Source organism: Psammomys obesus, unplaced genomic scaffold, assembly GCF_907164565.1.
Source record: "Psammomys obesus unplaced genomic scaffold, mPsaObe1.curated_primary_1811, whole genome shotgun sequence".
NCBI lineage: Eukaryota > Metazoa > Chordata > Mammalia > Rodentia > Muridae > Psammomys > Psammomys obesus.
In genome coordinates, this window is record NW_026591872.1 from 3767821 (window position 1) to 3788903 (window position 21083).

The 21083-nt window shown below is 39.1% G+C and overlaps 1 pseudogene; it reads left to right on the top strand.

Annotated features, from left to right (window-relative positions):
- Window positions 1–20260: 20260 nt before the first annotated feature.
- Window positions 20261–20597, top strand: LOC129680514 (40S ribosomal protein S27-like; annotated as a pseudogene).
- Window positions 20598–21083: the final 486 nt, after the last annotated feature.

The following is a 21083-nucleotide window of genomic DNA, read 5'->3' on the forward strand; positions in this document are numbered from 1 at the left end:
AAACAGTTAACATAAACAGTGATTAGAGGAGTACATCTGATGTTGATTTCTGGCCAATGGTACTATATGCACAGGCATGTGCACCTCCAGACATAAGCACACACACATTCATAAAATGCACATACCCTAAATAATTCTAAGCTATAATTATATCTTATAAAGGAAAGTATACTCATGTAATAAAATTGAAAACTGCATGATTATGGAGTATACATTGAGAAAAATAATATAGAAAGGAATATAATAGTAATAGTATACCTATTACCTGAACTACTTATAATTTCTATGGTGGTAACACATAAAACCCCCCTTTTAAATATTATGAAACAAAAACATATTTCTATTAACAACAGTCACTATCTTGTACAATGGATTAACAGAATTTATTTTTATGTAAGTGAAATTTTTTATTTGTTGATTAACATCTTCATATTAACAAATGTTCTTCCCAGCCTATAGTAACCATAATTTTATTCTGTACTTTTCTGAATTTGATGTTTTTAGTTTCTATACATGCAAAAATTTTGTTGCTTCTCTTTCTGTGGCCATATTACTTAAGATAATGATCTCGAGGTCCATCTACCTTAGTCCAAATTAGAGGATTTCAGCTTTCTTTAATGGGGAAGAGAATCCTCTTTGTAACCAAGGATAGCTTCAGATCTTGACTTCCAGTATCCATCTCCTAAGATCTGAGATAATATGTGTATACAACCATGATAGCCTCAAGGTTCCAATCTATTTAAAGCTGCATTTCATTGTGTAGGTGATCCATATTTTCTTTATCCATTCACCAACTGATAGAAACTGAGGTTCTTTCCATTTTGTGGCTATTCTAAATAGCTCTGCTATACATGAGGACATGCAGGTATCTTTTCAAATTAAGCTCCTAACCAAGAATACAAACAGAGAAAGTAAGGAAAGTGATACAAGATATGAAGGGGTGGATTCAACAAAAAGTGAGAAATACTGAAGAAAAAAATTTCTGAAATACTGTAAATTAAAATAATAAGTCAAATGAAAAGCTCTTAGCAATGTTTCATCAATAGAATGGATCAAGGAAAGAATGAAGTATAAGATTAAAGACAAGGTAGAGGTACTAGAATAAACAAAGACAAAGATATGATAATAAGATTATAAAACAGGAACTTCCCAGAACTCACAGAGACTTTGGCAGCATGTACATGGCCTGCACAGGTCAAAACTAGATTATGTGCCTGAACTGAGATAAAAAGTACACATAAGCCCCCATTCATAACTCAGAAGCTATCTCCAATTGATAACTTCTTGCAAAGAAAAATAAAATCAGTTTTTGCAGAAGGATCCTCACTGTGTATACAACCTTACTTAAGGGTACATTCCATGCCTGGTACTAGATGGCCAACATAAAATGAACTCAATTGTTCTGTTTTGTTTTGTTGTGGATTTTTAAATTTTATTTTATTTATTCACTTTACATCCTGATCATGGCTCTCTCCATCCTCTCCTCCTAGTCCCACTTTCCCTCCCTCTTCTCCCTAAACCCTTCCCCTACACCTCAGAAATGGGAAGGGACCATGGTCTCTTACCAACTCACACCAGCACATCAAGTAGCATCAGGACTGACTACATCTTCTTCCACTGAAGCTGTGCAAGGCAGCCCCGACAGGTGATTGTGATGGGAAAAGCAGACAACAGAGTCCATGTATGAGACAGCCCCTGCTCTCCTTGCTAGGGAACCCACATGAAGACTAAGCTGCCCATTGGCTACATATGTGTATGGAGGCCTACGTCCAGTCCATGCATGGTCTTTGGTTGGTGCTTCAGGCTCTATAAACCCCCATGGGCCCAGTTTATTTTTTTTTACAGTTCTTGTCCCCTCCAGGTCCTTCTACCTTTCCTCCAATCATCCACAAAACTCCCGGAACTCTGTCTAATGTTTGGATGTGGGTCTCTGTATCTGTTTCTATCAGCAGCTGGACTGAAGCCTCTCAGAAGACAGTTATGCTAGTTTCTGTCTACAAGCATAGCACAGTTATCATGAATAGTGTCAATGGTTGACTCTCTACCAAGGGATGAGTCTCAGGTTGGCAGGAATTGATAGGACATTACCTTCATCTCTCCACATCTTGAAGGCAGGTAAATTTTGAGCTGAAGTCTTTGTGGGTAGGTTGGTATTCCCTTTCCTCCACTAGAACTCCTATCTGGCTTGGAGGTAGCCTCTTCATTCTCCATGACTCCTGTTACTAGAAGTCTTAGCTACAGTCATCTCCATATCTTCCCAGGAACATACCCTGTCTTAGAGCTCCAGCATGTCTTAGAGATGTGAGCCCCCCCCCTGCCCTGCCTGCCCTGCTTCTCCTACCCTCCACTCTCCTCGCATATGAACCCATCCTCATTTTCCTCCCCACTCCCTCTGCTACCCTGTTATGCTTTGTTTGGGCAATCAGGAATGGTGATTCCTTCAGCAGTTTTTATAATTAAGTCATCTCCAAAGATATGCCTCCTAATTTGTTATACAACACAAAGGAGTGAGCCCTCAAATAAAATACGTACAAGAAACATTAAATGGACTCAGCAGGCTCCATTTTTATTCATTTGTATACATAACAATTATAGTCAACTAAAAAGAGGCCACAACTTTGAAAGGGAGTAAGAGGGGAGACCTACGAGGAGTTGGAAGAAAGACAGAAAAGGGGAAAATTATGTAATAATAACACCATTTTAAATAGAATCAACCAGAATAAAATAAGTTACAAATACACTTAAACAAGCATGCTAAAAGTTTATAAAAATAAAAACTGCTGGAAATTATTTAAAAGGACAAAAATGAATGTGAATTTTTTTTTTTCTATTCTTCACGTTTCTAGTACCAAATATCGGGGTTGGGGAAAACTCCTCCTACCAAGCAGGTCCTTAATTCACTGTATACCCACAGATATCTAATTATTTAATTGAATTCTGGCATTAGAATACCTAAGATACTAGTTTCAAACACTACATAATTCAGAAGCTCAGTTCCACTAGCTTACTTTTCCTCAGTAACTGACACTTCTATCTGACTTGGTAGCAAATCAGAGGTTTTAGTTTCCTGAATTTCAATTATTTTTAAAGCAGGTCAAAGAAGCCAAAAGAACATTTTTAATATTTTAATTTAGAAGAAATGGGGTCATAAAAGACAGAAATGAATAGTTAACTTAAATGCATAGGAAAATAGAAGCAGAAGAATCATTACCAAACTCATTCTATGAAACCACAGTCACCTTGATACTTAAACGACACAGAGACCCAACAAAAAAAGAGAACTTCAGATGTATCTCTCTTATGAACATTGATGCAAAAATACTCAATAAAATACTTGCACACCGAATCCAAAAACACATGGTCATCCACCATGACCAAGTAGGCTTCATCCCAGGCACGCAGGGATGGTTCAGTATAAGGAAATCCATCAATGTAATCCACCCCACCATATAAATAAATTGAAAGAGGAAAACCACATGATCATCTTAGATGCCAAAAAACCAATACCCATTTGGATTTGACAAAATCTAACACCCATTCATGTTTACAGTATTGGAGAGATCAGGGATACAAGGCACATATCTAAACATAGTAAAGGCGATATACAGCAAGCCTATAGCCAACATCAAACTGAACGGAGAGAAACTTAAAGCAATCCCACTGACATCAGGGACAAGACAAGACTGCCCACTCTCTCCATATCTCTTCAACATAGTACTTGAAGTCCTAGCGAGAGCAATAAACAACTAAAGGAGATCAAAAGGGATACAAATCAGAAAGGAAGAGGTCAAAGTGTCACTATTCACAGATGGTATGATAGTACATATCGACACTCTATCAGCTGATAAACACCTTCAGCAAAGTGGCTGGACACAAAATTAACTCAAAAAATTTCAGTAATTCTCTTCCTGTATACAAAAGACAAAAGGGCTGAGAAAGAAATTAGGGAAACAACACCCTTCACAATAGTCACTAATAACAAAGTACCTTTATGTGACTCTAACCAAGTGAAAGACCTGTTCAAAAATAACTCCAAGTATCTGAAGAAATATATTGAAGAAGATATCACAAGATGGAAAGATCTCCTGTGCTCATGGATCAGTAGGATTAACAAGGTGAAAATGACCACCCTGCCAAAAGCAATCTAAAGATTCAATGCAATTCCCCTCAAAATCCCAACACAATTCTTTACAGACCTTGAGAGAACAATTCTCAACTTCAGATGAAAAAACAAAACAAACAAACAGAATTGCCAAAACAATCCGGTACAACAACCGATCTTCTGGCAGTATCTCCATCCCTGAACTCAAGCTGTACTACAAAGCAATAGTAATAAAAACTGTATGGTATTGGCATAGAAACAGAATAGTATTTTTTTTATTTTTAAATAATTTTATACATTCACTTGTATCTCAGCTGTAGTCCTCTCCCTCTTTCCCTCCCAATCCTCCCCTCCCTCTCTCATCTCCTCCCTGCCCCCTTCCGAGTCCACTGAGAGTGGGTGTCCTCCTTTACTTCCATCTGGCCCTAGCTTATCAGGTATCTTCAGGATGGTTGCAATGCCCTAATCTGTGGCCTAACAAGGCTGCTCCTCCCTCAGGGGGGAGGGGAAGCTCATGAGTTCATGTCAGAAACAATTTCTGTCCCCCTTACTAGGGAACCCACTTGGATACTGAGCTACCATTGGCTATGTTTGAGCAGGGTTTGTAGGCTATAGCCATGCATGGTCCTTGGTTGGATGAACAGTCTCATAGAAGACCCCTGTGCTCAGATATATTTGGACCTTGTAGGGCTTCCTGTCCTCTCTAGGACATACTAATTCCTCCCTCCTTCATATGATTCCCTACACTCTGCCTAATGCTTGGTTATGGGTCTGAGCATCTGCTTTAATACACTGCTAGGTAGAGTCTTTTAGGTGCCTTCTGTGGTAGGCTAATGTCCTGTTACTTGTTTTCTCCTATCCAATATCCATCTCCTTTGTCTTTCTAGATAAGGATTGATCATCATACCCCTGGACCTCTTTCTTGTTTATCTTCTTTAGGTGTACATATTTTAGTATGTTTATCCTATCTTATAGGTCTACATAAGTGAGGATATACCATGTGTGTCTTTACGCTTTTGGGATACCTCACTCAGGATGAGTTTTTCTAGATCCCACCATTTGCCTGCAAAATTCATGATTTTCTTGTTCTTAATTGCTGAGTAGTATTCCATTGTGTGAAAGTACCACAATTTCTGTATTCATTCCTCCGTTGATGGGCATCTGGGTTGTTTCCATGTTCTGGCTATTACGAATAAAGCTGCTACAAACATGGTTGAGCAAAAAACAAAGTGAAAAAAGTGTAATTAATAAAGAAAAAAAAAAGAAACAGAAAAGAAGACCCAGAAATAAATCCACACACCTATGGATACTTGATTTTTCCCAAAGAAGCAAAACCATACAATGGAAAAAAGACAGAATCTTCAACAAATGCTGCTTGTTCAACTGGAAGTCTACATGCAGAAAAATGCAAATAGAAAAATGCAAATAGACCCATATTTATCACCCTTCACAAAACTAAAGTCCCACTAGATCAAAGACCTCAACATAAAACCAGACACAGTAAACCTGTTAGGAAAAAAAAAGTAGGGATGGGCTTTAAACTCATTGGCACAGGAGACAACTTCCTAAACAGAACACCAATAGCACAGGCTGTAAGATCAAAAATCAATAAATGGGATTTCATGAAACTGAAAATCTTCTGCAAAGCAAAGGACACTGTTGTCAGAACAAAACGACAGCCTACAGACTGGGAAAGGATCTTCACCAACCCGATATCTGACATAGGGCTGATATCCAGAATATATAAATAACTAAAGAAGTTAAAAAGCAATGAAGGAAGTAGTCCAATTTAAAAATTGGGTATAAAGCTAAGCTAAATACAGAATTCTCTGTAGAGGAATATGGAAAGGCAGAGAAACACTTAAAGAAATGCTACCTTACTCAACAGGGAATGCAAATCAAAATAACACTGAGATTTCACCGTATACCCTTCAGAATGGCTAAGATGAAAAACTCAAGTGATAGTACATGCTGGAGTGGATGTGGAGAACGGGAAAACCTTCTTCATTGCTGTGGGAATGTAAACTTGTACAACCACTTTGGAAATCAATCTGGCACTTTCTCAGGCAATTAGGAATAGCTCTTCCTCAAGATCCGGCTATACCACTCCTAAGCATATATCCAAAAGAGGCTCAAGTACACAACAAGGACATTTGTTCAACCATGTTCTTAGCAGCTTTATTTGTAATAGTGAGAACTTGGAAACAACTCAGATTTCCCTCAACAGAGGAATGATGCAGAAATTGTGGTGCATTTACAAAATGGAATACTACTCAGCCATTAAAAACAAGGAAATCATGAAATCTGCAGGCAAATGGTGGGAACTAGAAAAGATTATACTGAGTGATGTATTCCAGAAGCAGAAACACACACACACTGTATATACTCACTTAAAAGTGGATAATAGACCTATAATATAGGATAAACATACTAAAATACTAAGAAACTAAGCAAGAAGGAGGACACTGGGTAAGATGATAAATCCCCACTCAGAAAGTCAAATGAGATGGACATTGGAAAAGGAAGAAAACAAGAAAAAGGACAAGAACCTACCACAGAAGGTCTCTGGAAGACTCTATCCAGCAGTGTATCAAAGCAGATTCTGGACTCATAACCAAACACTGGGCAGAGTGAAAAGAATCCAGTGAAAGAAGTGGGAAATAGTAAGACCTGGAGAGGACAGGAGCTCCACAAGGAGAGGAATAGAACCAAAATATCTGGGCATAAGGGTCTTTTCTGAGACTGATACTCCAACCAAGGACCATTCATGGAGATAACCTAGAACCCTTTCACAGATGTGGCCCATGGCAGCTCTATCTCCAAGTGGGTGATCCTAGTAAGGGGAACAAGGACTGTCTCTGACATGAACTCAATGGTTGGCACATTGACCACCCCCCCTGAGGGGGCAGCAGCCTTGCCAGGCTATAGAAGAGGACAATGAAATCAGTCCTGATGAGATCTGATAAGCTAAGATCAGATGGAAGGGGGAGAGGACCTCCCCTATTAGTGGACTTAGAGAGGGGCACAGGAGGAGAAAAGGGAAGGAGGGTGAGATTTGGAGGGAATGAGAAAGGTGGCTACAGCTGGGATCCAAAGTGAATAAACTGTAATTAATATAAAAATAAATATTAATTAAAAAAGAAATGCATAGGACTAGTTCCAGAACAATCTCAAGTTCAAACTCTTGATACAAAAATTTTAATTAAGATTCTACTATATAAGCATGACTGATTAAATTATTTTGTTTTGGCAATTGATTCAGTCTTCTGAGACCTCTCTCCCATCCCTACAAAACACAGACTGGGGCTGAAAGTTCTACCCTTCTCAATGGTAACTTCTTCTCTCTTAACTTAGCCCTTATCAATGTTATCCAAGGGAACAGCTATGAGCCATCTCATTAATATACAGGTAACCGATTATATCACTTTGGATATGCTAAGTCTTAAAAGTCTTGTATGAAGAGTTACAAATGATGTTCATAGGGCTGGAGAGATGGCTCAATGGTTAAGAACACTGGTTGTTCTTCCAGAAGGTCCTGAGTTCAATTTTAGCAACCATGAGGTGGCTCATAACCATCTATAGGGAGATATGGTGCCCTCTTCTGGTGTGCAGGTAGAATGCTGTATAAATAATAAATAAATCTTTTTTAAAAAAATAAATGCTGATAAGCTATATAACAAATGACTATAAGAACTTTAATGAGTTATGTGTCAAGAACTCAGAGAAGAGCCTAATATATATAATGCAACATGGAAAAGATTTCTTTATTATATACTCTACAAAGTTAATGTGCTCACAAAAAAAAATTACAAAAACATTTTTATTTTTTTTTTTACTAATTACAGCTTATTCACTCTGTTTCCCAGCTGTAGCTCACTCCCTTGTGACCTCCCAATACCACCCTCCCTTCCTCTTCTCCTTCCTTGTCCCTCCCCTAGTCCACTGATAGAGGAGGACCTCCTCCCCTTCCATCTGACCCTAACCTATCAGGTCTCATCAGGACTGGCTGCTTTGTCTTCCTCTGTGGCCTGGTAAGGCTGCTCCTACCTCAAGGGGAAGTGATCAAAGAGCCAGCCACTGAGTTCATGTCAAAGACAGTCCCTGTTCCCCTTAATAGGAAGCACACTTGGAGACTGAGTTGCCATGGGCTACATCTGTGCAGGGGTTCAAGGTTATCTCCATGCATTGTCCTTGGTTGGAGTATCAATCTCAAGAGAAACCCCTGGGCCCAGATTTTTTTTGGTTATGTTGCTCTCCTTGTGGAACTCCTGCCCCCTCCAGGTCTTTCATTTTCCTCTTCTTTCTTAAGATCCCCTGCACTCTGCCCAAAGTTTGTCTATGAATCTCAGCATCTGCTCTGATACCCTGCAGTGTAGAGTCTTTAAGTGGTCCTCTGTGGTAAGCTCCTGTCCTGTTCCTTGTTTTCTCCCTCTTCAGATATCTGTCCCATTTCCCTTTCTGAATGAGGATTGAGCATCTTACCCAGGGTCCTCCTTCTTGCTTAGCTTTTTTAGGTGTACAGATTTTAGTATGATTTTCCTACATTTTATGTCTAATATCCACTTATAAGTGAGTATATGCCATATGTGTCTTTATGTTTCTTGGATACCTCACTCAGGATGATCTTTTCAAGTTCCCACCATTTGCCTGCAAATTTCATGATTTCCTTGTTTTTTTATTGCTGAGTAGTATTCCGTTTTGTAAATGTACCACAATTTCTGTATCCATTCTTCAGTTGAGGGACATCTGAGTTGTTTCCAGGTTCTGGTTATTATGAATAAAGCTACCTTCAGCAAAGTGGCTGGATAGGAAATTAACTAAACAAACAAACAAACAAAATCAGTAGCCCTCCTGTATATGAAAGACAAATGGGATGAGGAAGAAATTAAGGGAAAAACAGCACTTCACAATAGCCACTCAAAACATAAAGTACCTTGGTGTGACTCTAACCAAGCAAGTGAAAGACCGGTTTGAAAAAAAACAAAAACAAAAACAACAACAACAACACAAAAACCCAACAACTTCAAGTCTCTGAAGAAAGAAATTGAAGTAGATATCAGAAGATGGAAAGATCTCCCATGCTCATGGATTGCTAGGATTAACATAGCAAAACTTGCCATTCTGCCAAAAGCAATCTACAGATTCAGCACAACAACATTTTGTATAAACAGAACAATAGGTCTTAATATTCATATGGAAATAAAATATACAAAACAATCTTGGAAAAACTAAAGAGGACTTGGTATGTATTCTTGCAACATTCACTTTCCTGCAATAAACAAAGAAGAATGAAAGAGTATGGTACAAAATCAACAACAACATGTCACTGACATAAAGACAAATAATATATATTTACATGCTTAGATGAGAACAGAGAAGCCAGAAGTCAACCTTCATCTAAGTGATTTTAACAGAATTTTTAAGAAAGCATTAAATGTAAAATAGTTTATTCAAACATATTTATGAATATGTATATAACAATAATAATCAAAGAAAAAGATACCAAAAATTCTGAGTGGGAGTAGTGTGGGCTGGATGTGAGATGTATTGGAAAGAGAGAAAAGGAAAAGTTGGAAGGAGGATAGAAAATGGGGAAAGCGGTATTATTATATTTAAATTATGAATTTTAAAATTATTAAGAAAAAAGAGCTGTACACAAAAGAAATAATAAGATTTTTATCTAATACTTGACAAAATTTCAATTGAAGCTGCAACCAGGATTGAAACGTAACAGTTTTATGCTTAGAAGGCAATCAAAAATTTTAAATCATTGGAATTTCCCCTAGATTTCAATGTATGTACATATACATAACGACCGTAAAAAAACAGTATGACATTCTTCAGAAGATTAAAAATCAAGTCATTGAAATTTCACTTGCTATTATATAAACAAAATGATAGGAAGCAGTGTCATTATTTATTGTTTCAATTTTTTATTTTTTTTATTAGTTACATTTTGTTAACTCTGTATCCCAGCTGTATCCCGCTCCCTCATTCCCTCCCAATCCCACCCTACCTCCCTCATCTCCTCCCTGCCCCTTTCCAAGTCCACTGATAGGGGAGGACCTCCTCCCCTTTCATCTGACCCTGTTTTATCAGGTATCTTAAGGACTGGCTGAAAAGTCCTCCTGTGTGGCCTAATAGGACTGATCCTCCCTTGGGGGATGGGGAGGTCAAAGAGCCAGCCATTGAGTTCCTGTTAGAAATAGTCTTTGTTCCCCTTACTATGGGAAACCAATTGATTACTGAGCTACCACGGGTCACATCCGAACAGAGGTACTAGGTTATATCCATACATGGTCCTTGGTTGAGTGTCAATCTCAGAAAAGACCCTGTACCCAGGTATATTTGGTCCTTGTGGAACTCCAATCCTTTCCACATCATAATATCTCCCCTTCTTTCATATGATTCCCTGTACTCTGCTGAAGGTTTGCTTATTTGAAACACTGCTAGGTAGAGTCTTTCAGATGCCTTCTGCGGTAGACTCCTGTCATACGTTCAATATACATCCCATTTGTCTTTCTAAATGAGGATTGATCATCTTACCCCATGTCCACTTTCTTGATTATCTTTTTTAAGTGTATAGATTTCATTATGTTTATCATATCTTGTAGGTCTATATAAATGAGTATATACCGTGTTTGCCTTTTTCCTTATGGGATACTTCACTCAGAATGATCATTTCTAGATCCCACCATTTGCCTGCAAATTTCATGATTTCCTCCTTTTTGATTGCTGAGTAGTATTCCATTGTGTAAAAATACCACAATTTCTGTATCCATTACTCCGTTTATGGACATCTGGGTTGTTTCTATGTTCTGGCTATTACAAATAAAGCTGCTATAAACATGGTTGAGCAAATGTCCTTTTTGTGTACCTGAGCAAATTTTTGGTATATACCTAGTAGTGGTATAGCTGGGTCTTGAGAAAGCACTATTCCTAATTGTCTGAGAAAGTGTCACATAGACATCCAAAGTGGTTGTACCATTTTACATTCACACCAGCAGTGGAGGAGGGTTCCCCTTTCTCCATAACCTCTCCAGGATGTGTTGTCACTTGAGTTTTTCATCTTGGCCACTCTGATGGGTATAAGGTGAAATTTCAGGGTCTTTTTGATTTGCATTTCCCTGATGGCTAAAGAAGTTGAACATTTCTTTAAGTGTTTCTCTGTCACTCGATATTCCTCTGTCGAGAATTCTCTGTTAGCTCTGTTGTCCATTTTTTAATTGGATTATTTGGTTTGTTGCTTTTCTGCTTCTTTAGTTCTTTATATATACTGGATATGAGTCCTCTGTCAGATAAAGGGTTGGTGAAGATTCTTTCCCAATCTGTAGGCTGTCGTTTTGTTTTGATGACGGTGTCCTTTGCTTTACTGAAGCTTTTTAGTGTCATGAGATCCCATTTATTGATTGTTGCTCTTAGAGCCTGTGCTGTTGGTATTCTGTTCAGGAAGTTGTCTCCTGTGCCAATGAGTTCTAAGATGTTCCCCACTTTTACTTCTAACAGATTTAGAGTATCTGGTTTTGTGTTGAGGTCTTTGATCCACTTGCACTTTAGTTTGTGCAGGGTGATAAATATGGAACTATTTGAATTTTTCTGCATGTAGACATCCAGTTGGACCAGCACCATTTGTTGAAGACGATGTCTTTTTTCCATTGAATGATTTGGGCTGCTTTGTCAAATATCGAGTAGTCATAGGTGTGTGGGTTTATTTCTGGGTCTTCTATTCAGTTCCATTGATCCTCTTTTCTGTTTTTATGCCAATACCATAGCAGTTTTTATTACTATTGCTCTGTAGTACAGCTTGAGATCAGGGATGGAAATTCCTCCAGGTGATCTGTTGCTGTACAGGATTATTTTGGCGATTCTGGGTCTTTGTTTCTCCATATGAAGCTGAGAATCTTTTTTTCAAGGTTTGTAAAGAATTGAGTTGGTATTTTCATGGGAATTGCATTGAATCTATAGATTGCTTTTGGCAGGATGGCAATTTTCATAATGTTAATCTTACCAATCCATGAGCATGGGAGATCTTTCCATCTTCTGATATCTTCTTCAATTTCTTTCTTCAAAGACCTGAAGTTTTTCTCAAACAGGTCATATACTTGCTTGGTTAGTGTCACCCCGAGGTACTTTATGTTATTAGTGGCTATTGTGAAGTGTGTTATTTCCCTCATTTCTTTCTAGGTCCTTTTGTCTTTGGTATACAGGAGGGCTTCTGATTTTTTTGAGTTGATTTTGTATCCTGCCACATTGCTGAAGGTATTTATCAGCTGAAGGAGTTCTCTGGTTGAATTTTTGGGGTCTCTCATGTATACTATCATATCATCTGCAAATAGTTACACTTTGATCCCTTCCTTTTCAATTTGTATCCCCTTGATCTTCTTTAGTTGTCTTATTGCTCTGGCTAGGACTTCAAGTACTATGGAGAGAGTGGGCAGCCTTGTCTTGTTGCTGATTTCAGTGGGATTGATTTAAGTTTCTCTCCATTTAGTTTGATGGATATAGGCTTACTATATATTGCCTTTACTATGATTAAGTATGTGTCTTTTATCCCTGATCTCTCCAAGTCTTTAAACATGAATGGGTGTTGGACTTTGTCAAATGATTTTTCAGCATCTAAGGAGATGATCATGTGGTTTTTCTCCTTTAGTTTGTTTATGTGGTGGATTACATTGATGGATTTCCGTATGTTGAACCACCCTTGCATGCCTGGGATGAAGCCTACTTGGTCATGGTGGATATCTTTGATGTGTTCTTGGATTCAGTTTTCAAGTGTTTTATTGAGTATTTTTGCATCAATGTTCATAAAAGAGATAGGTCTGAAGTTTTCTTTTTTTGTTGGGTCTTTGTGTGGTTTAGGTACCAAGGTGACTGTGGCTTCATAGAATGAGTTTGGTAATGTTCCTTCTGTTTCTATTTTGTGGAATAGTTTGAGGAGAATTGGTGTTAGCACTTCTTTGAAGGTCTGGTAGAATTCTGCACTGAAACCATCTGGCCCAGGGCTTTTTTTTTTTTTTTTTTTTTGTTTTGTTTTGTTTTTAAGGGGAGACTGTTAATGACTGCTTCAATTTTCTTGGGGGATTTAGGCCTATTCAGTCTTTCTACCTGATCTTGACTTAATGTTGGAAGATGGAATCTATCAAGAAAATTGTCCATTTCATTTAGGTTTTCAAATTTTGTGGGATATAGGCTTTTGTAGTATGACCTAATGATTGAATTTCCTCAGCGTCTGTAGTTATGTCACCCTTTTCATTTCTGATTTTGCTGATTTGGATAGATTCTCTCTGCTTTTTAGTTAGTTTGGCTAAGGGTTTTTCTATCTTGTTGATTTTATCAAAGAAACAGCTTTCTGTTTCATTGATTTTTGGATAGTTTTATTTGTTTCTAATTGATTGATTTCAGCCCTGAGTTTGATTATTTCCAGCCATCTGTTCCTCTTGGGTGTGTCTGCTTCTTTTTTTTTTCTAGGGTATTCAGTTGGGCCATTAAGGCACTTGTATGTGATTTTACAAATTTCTTCTTGAAGGCACTTACTGCTATAAATTTTCCTCTGAGCACTGCTTTCAATGTGTCCCATAAATTTGGATATGTTGTGCCTTCACTTTCTTTAATTCTAGGAAGTCTTTAATTCCTTTCTTTATTTCTTCCTTAACCCAGCTGTCATTGATTAGCAAGTTGTTCAGTTTCCATGTGCATGTCGGCTTTTTGTTATTTTTGTTGTTGTTGAGGTCCGGCTTTAGTCCATAGTGGTCAGATAGAATGCAAGGGATTATTTCAATCTTTTTGTATCTGTTGAGGCTTGCTTTGTGACCAACTATGTGGTCTATTTTGGAGAAGGTTCCATGCGGTGCTGAAAAGAAGATATACTCTTTTGAGTTTGGGTGAAAAGATCTGTAGACGTCTATTAGGTTCATTTGATTTAGGAACTCTGTAAGGGCTTTTACTTCCCAATTTGTTTTCTGTCTAGTTGATCTGTCCCTTGGTGAGAGTGGGGTGTTGAAGTCTCCCACTATGAAGGTATTAGGATAAATGTGTGATAGAAGCTTTAATAATGTTTCATTTACGAATGTAGGTGCTCTTGTATTTGGGCATCGATATTCAAAATTGTGATGTCCTCTTGGTGGATATTTTTCTTTGATGAGAATATAGTGGCTCTCCTTATCTTTTTTGATTAACTTTCGTTGCAAGTTTATTTTATTAGATAGTAGGATGGTTACTCCAGCTTGTTTTCTGGAACCATTTGCTTGAAAAACATTTTTCCAGCCCTTTACTCTGAGGTAGTATTTAACTTTGTCACATAGGTGTGTTTCTTGGATGCAACGGAATGTTGGATCCTGTTTCTGCAACCATTCTGTTAGTCTGTATCTTTTTATTGGGGAGTTGAGTAGGTTGATGTTGATAGATACTACAAACCAACAATTGTTGGGAAAATTTTCTTCTATAATTTTCTTGAAAATATTTCCGGACCTTTGAGCCTGATGTCTTCTTTTTCTTCTACGCCTATTATTCTTAGCTTTTTGTCTTTTCATGGTGTCCTTGATTTCTTGGATGTTTTGTGTTTGGAACTTTTCTGATTTTATTTTTTCTTTGAGAGATGTGTCAGTTTCTGCAAGTGTATCTTCGGCTCCTGAGATTCTCTCTTCCATCTCTTGTATTCTGTTGGTGATGCTTACCTTTGTAGTGCCTGATCTTTTCTCTATGTTCTCCAGCTCCAGGTTTTTCTCTATTTGTGTTTTCTTTATTGATTCTAATTCTGTTTTCATGTTTTGCACCATTTCCTTCATCTGTTTGAATGTGGAGTCATGCTTTTCAATGACGGCTTCTAATTTTTTGTCCGTTTCCTCTCTATATGTCACTAATTGTGCCTCTACTTCTTTGGCTGTATTTGCTTGTATTTCTATGACAGCTTTATTCATTTCTTCTTTATTTGCCTTCATTTTTGTGGACATTTCTTTGAGAGCTTTGTTCGTTTCCTCTTTGTTTGCCTCAGTTTTCGTGGTCATTTCTCTGAGAGCTTTATTTATTTCCTCTTTGTTCGTCTCGATTTCTTTGGCTATTTCTCTGAGGGCTTTGTTCATTTTATCTTTATGGGCCTCTAATAGCTGGAAAAACATAGTTTTGAAGTCGTTTTCTTGTGTATTACTGAAATGAAGTGTCTATTGGTTTGTGGGGTTGCTGGTGAGGTCATTATGTCCTGATTTTTGTTGGGTGTGTTCTTATGTCTGCGTCTGGCCATCTGGTTATTTATAACTCTCACTGTTTGCTCCTAGAGTTTGCAGTTCAGGCTAAGATCTTCTCTTTCTGTTTTCTGGACTGTTTTTTCAGGAAGATGAGAGAGGTTCACTGGTTTGGGAGTGTGCGTTGTGGTCTCAGTTTTAACTAAGTAAGGAATGTGACACTGGCGCTATTCACATGTGCTTTTAGCGGGCACAGTGTGCATGCGTGGATTCTCTGATTATTGCAGTGGCCTACAGGCCAAACTAGTATGCAGTTCTGTCTGGGGTCCAGGGATTGTTTGCCTGGATTACACTGGTGGACCCACAAGGCAGAGGCTTCAGTGTTGGGGTCACTATCCCAAGAATCCCTATGATTCCAACACTAGGAGTGTGGGTGGCAGGGATCTCCTCTGTTTGCTTGTGTAGAGAGGCCCTGGGTCTGGTGCAAACTCTCCCTAGAAGGCTCACTCACTCCCTTGCAGGACCAGTTGGAATGCACAAGGGTTCCACTTGTTCTCTACTCTCCAGTTTGATCCTGCTGGGGCAAATGCTTGGGTAGGCTAACTGCCAGTTCTGTGGCACTGTAGCAGCAGAATTCGGTGTCTACCTGCCCTGTGTGTGGCTTCTCTGTCTTTCCCCTCCGCCAGGGAAGAGTTATGTTGGTTGGTCCCTGGGTAGCACAGGAAAGAGTTGGGTTTAGTGTCCTCAATCCCAGATCCCGGGCCCAAATCTCTCTGACAGAAGCAGCCTGGTAGTCTACCACAAAAGGCATCTGAAAGACTCTACCTAGCAGTGTTTCAAAGCAGACACTAAGACTCATAACCAAACCCTCGGCAGAGTGCAGGGAATCATATGAAAGAAGGGAAGTTAGTATGATATGGAAAGGATAGGAGCTCTACAAGGACCAAACATATCTGGGCACAGGATCTTTTCTGAGACTGACACTCAACCAAGGACCATCTATGGATATAACCTAGAACTTCTGCTCGGATGTGGCCCGTGGTAGCTCAGTAACCAAGTAGTTTTCCAAAGTAAGGGGAAGGGGAACACGGACTATTTCTAATAGGATCTCAAGGGCAGGCTGTTTGCCCCCCCCCCCCAGGGAGGAGCAGTCTGTTAGGCCACAGAGGAGGACTTTGCAGCCAGCCCTGAAGATACCTGATAAAACAGGGTCAGATGAAAGGGGAGGAGGTCCTCCCCTATCAGTGGACTTGGAAAGGGGCAGGGAGGAGACCAGGGAGGGAGTGTGGGGTTGGGGAGGGAATGAGAGAGCGGGATACAGCTGGGACACAGAGTTAACAAAATGTAACTAAAAAGAAAAAAATAAAAAAAAAAAAAAAGAATCACCATGGTATTGGCTTCTGGGAAGGTCTGTGAGGAATAAAAAAAAAAAAAAAAAGAAGCAGCCTGGTGCTACAACCTGTTTGCTGGTTCCAGGAGAGTACCAGGTAGGGTTGAGTGTCCTCAGATCCAGAACTCAGGTTTCTCTGCCAGGGGCTGCTGGATGAGCTGGAGAGGGAGTCTGTGGCCTGTGGCAGACTGCCTCTCTGTCCTTCCCCTCTGTCCTTCCCCTCTGTCCTTCCCCTCTGCTAAGGCAAGCTTATGGCTGCACTCTCAGGGGAGTGCCAGGAGGGGTTGGGACTTCTCAGTTTCCCATCCTGAGCTGGGGTTTCTCTGCCAGGGTCCGGGGGCCACAGGTGCTAGGACTTGGTACTAGACCTTATTGTGCTAGACCCGGGAGAGTCTCAGGATGTCAGTCAGGACCACTGTCACAGATCCCGAGCTGAAGTTTGTTTGCTAGGAACAGCCGGCAGCACTGGGGTCCAGGCACTGTGAAGCCGCTGTGCGCCTCTCTATCTTGCAGGGTTATGGCGGTGTTCTTATTCTCGGGGGAGTGCCCGAAAGGACTGGGTTTTCTCAGCCCGAAATCTCGGGTTTCTTGTTTTTGTTTTTTGTTTTTTTGTTTTTTGGTTGGTTAGTTTGTTTGTTTGTTTGTTTGTTTGTTTGTTTGTTTGTTTGTTTTGGTGGAAGCTGCAGCTCTTGCTGTGGCTGGGGTACAGACAATGTGGTCTGTGGTAGATTCTGCTGGACGCCTCCTGCCTCCTCCAAAGAGGGAGTAGGGTGTTGGGTGCAGGAAAGTTCTTGGGAATCACCTCCCGGGGTGTCTCCTCCCGGAGGAGTCTGCTGTGACCTGATTCTAGATGGACTCAGTTTACGGTTAGTCTCTTTCTTCTTGGAAGTCTAGATAACTCTGTTCTGGGTTGATCAGCCCCTTCACTCACCAATTTCCGAATTGCAGGTCCTCTGCCCTTCAGCTAAGCTGCACACTAGCAGTCACCATCTTCCGATCCCCAGTGTCATTATTTATAATAGCCAGAAAAATGAAAAAAAAAAAAAACCCTAACACATAAATGAATAAGCCTAAAAGGTCATCAATCTTGGCAATTGGTAGCTTCTGGAAAAGAGAGAACCTGTTTTTCTAAAGGCTGTGGCCCTCTCCTAAGTTTTCCATCACCCATCAAATGCTCCTTTACTTGTGTGCATATATATGAACAATAATAACTGGTTTCAATGCTTTATAAACTAAAAATGAAGAGGAATGCTGGTTCAAGGTAGATACTGCGTGACGGTATCTAAAAAATGTTAGAAAGAAGTAGATGTAGATACGTTCTAAATATATGTATCCTGCATATGTACGAAATTCTTAAATATTAGGGAAAATATTTTTAATATATGGTATAGTCACACAATAGAAATTTATTGAGTCATAATGAAACATGAGCACTAACATATGCTAAAATATAAATGAACCTTCAAACACTTACAAAGGGAAAAAACAGTCACAAAAAACTGACATTTAGCATGACAAAACCTTTTGTTTTAAAAATTACTAGCTAAGAAAGGCTTCCAGTGATAGGAGTGAGTTGCATTTGGTTGAGTGTTTGGCTACGGGGGTTCCATGGATATCCCTGAACAAGCCAGGCTAATGCTAGGACTGAAGGCTGTTCTAGGAAAAATGACAGAAAGGCCCATTACTGAGGACAACATCCAACTAGCTCATTGTATGTAGAGGTAGAGTAGCTGCCTGGATCAATCCTTCACCCTTATGTTCTAGTCTGTTTGGTGCAAGAAGGTACTCTGCAGGCTAAGAAATGATAAATGTGGACACTAACCCAGCCACAAACCTTTGGCCTACAATGTGTTCTGCTTGCAAGATGTGCTGCTACACTAGTGGCTCAGAATTTGTGGAAATGGCCAACCGATGTCTAGTTTAATTTGAGGGCCATGGAAGATAAGGAGCCCATGCTTGGATGCATAGAAACCCAGGGTAGAACCAAACACAACTGGAAAAAATCAATAAAATGATTACTAATGATATTCTGCTATGCTCATAGATTGGTGCGTTATCTAGTCATCATCAGTGGTACTTTCCCCAGCAGCAGATGGGAGCAAATGCAAAGACCCACAGCCAGATATAATGTGGAGACAGAGTTCAAATAGGAAGTCTCCATCAAATCCTTTCCTTCAGAGACTGGGGAACCTCACAAAAGAAAGAAGGTAAAGATTATAGGCCTCACAGGGAATGGAGGATACCAGAAGAACATGGCCGGCCAAGTCAACTAAGCAGGGTTTATATGGGCTCACAGAGTCTGAAGAAGCAAGTACAGGGCCTACATCAGTCTGCATTAGATTCTCTGCATGTGTGTTATGGCTGTTACCTTGGTGTTTTGGTGGGACTAATAATAGTGAGCACAGGTGTATCTCTGACTCTTTTACCTGATCTTGGGACACTTGTCATTCTGTTGGGTTTCCTTGTTCAGCCTCACTATGAGGCATTTTGCCTTGTCTTGTTGTATGCTGTGTTGTAGTTTTGGTTGCTGTCTCTTGGATGCCTGCTCTTTTCTGAAGGGAGGAGGAGGAGAGTAGATCTGGTGGAGAGGGGAGGTAGGGGGTAGCTAGGAAGAGTGGAGGGAAAAGTAACGATAGTCAAGTGAAATAATCTATCTTCAATTTAAAAAAAATTACTTGGGAATATAGAAGATGAACAAGTTACCAACTTGTTTTTATAATATTTCATAATCCAGACACAAATATATGTATATATATATGTGTGTGTGTGTGTGTGTGTAAAGTAAATTTATTCTTCAGACAAATGTAAAACTTCTTTTATGACCATGTGAGAAATAAAGACAGAAGATATTTAGCTTGCTTAGTATATGATAAAAGTTATTATGAGAACATTCAGTCTTCTATGGTTATCTCTCTATGAATCCAAATCTCTATGGTATCATGCCTATAAGTTCTAGCCATCATAGTAGGCTCCAAATTATCATTTCAACCATTCTACCTTTTCTATGTAGAATATCTGGTTAAATGTATGCTTGAATCACATGTCTCCTTTCTCTAAAGGCTGAAGGCTAGTTTTGAGTATTGTTAAATGTCTGAAATAAGTTTATGCATTTTCTTGGATTTTTATACCTATTTATGTTAGGAAAATAAGTCTGATAATTCTAGCTACTTATTGTGGTCTGAATCACAAGTCAAGGCAACATTCAATTTTTAAATTGATAAAACACCATGTTGAGTTTTGGAAGAAACATTCTTCAACCCTAGGTGAAACTGTAAATAAATGTTAACAAAATAACAAGTAAGATTACTGTGTACCTCAGAATTCCTGAGAATTTTATAGAAATTACTCTTACTTAAACTTTATCACTAACATACAGAAAAATTGACTAAGGCTAAGGAAGTAGATAATTAGTCCATAGTTACTCAGCTAGTAAGTAGTGAAGTCAAAATTTCTAACCTTATACTTTTGTTCTGCTCCCATTGGCCATTGTACCATACTGCCAAGCTAGAAACATGTATTGAGATTAAAATGCATGCAAGTCCTGACTTCACCTCAGAGATCTGGAGCAGCTTAGCTGTCAGAGCCATCATCATGCTTCTGGCTAGTGATCAAGTGCACCTTTCCCTGGAAGAGGAAAAGAAAAAAAAAATACAAGAAGAAACAGCTGGTTCAGAGCCCAAATTCTTATTTCATGGATGTGAAATTTCCAAGTTACTGCAAGATTACTACAGTGTTCAGCCATGCTCAGACAGTGTTTTGTGTGTGTGTGTGTGTGTGTGTGTGTGTGTGTGTGTGTGTGTGTGTATGTGTGTGTGAGGGGGGGTTCTCAACAGTATTGTGCCTGTCCACAGGAAGAAAAGCTGGGCTCACAGAAGGCTGTTCATTTAGAAGAAAAAAAAAAACGCTAATACACAATACAACATCATGAATTCATGCTTACTCATAGAATGCCTTACCAAGTTCAGTTACTTTATCACGACAATGTAACTATGCTTGATTTTATAAAGTATAAAACAATGAGCTCTTATTCTGGTGTCAGTTTTCAATAGTTTTAATTATGGACAAAGAAGCAAAATAAAACAAAACCACAAAAAAAAACAAAGCAAGCAAACAAAAAACATGTAACTCAGTTTGCAGAGCTTGCTCATCCTGTATCCCTGAGACCTGAGCATCAGTATCCCTGGACCTGGTGACACAGGCTTGTGACAACAGCTATTTGGGAGGCTGATGCTGAAAGATTACAAACACAAGATTTGCCTAGATCTTGCATGCAACAAGAGTAAGGCTCACCTTAAACATTATTGTTTTTGAGGGCTGGAGAATGTAATCAGTGGCAGAGCATTTTTTTTTATAGTGGGTGAGGCCCTGAGTTCCATCCTTAACAAAAGGAAAAAGAGCACCACTTTATTATAAC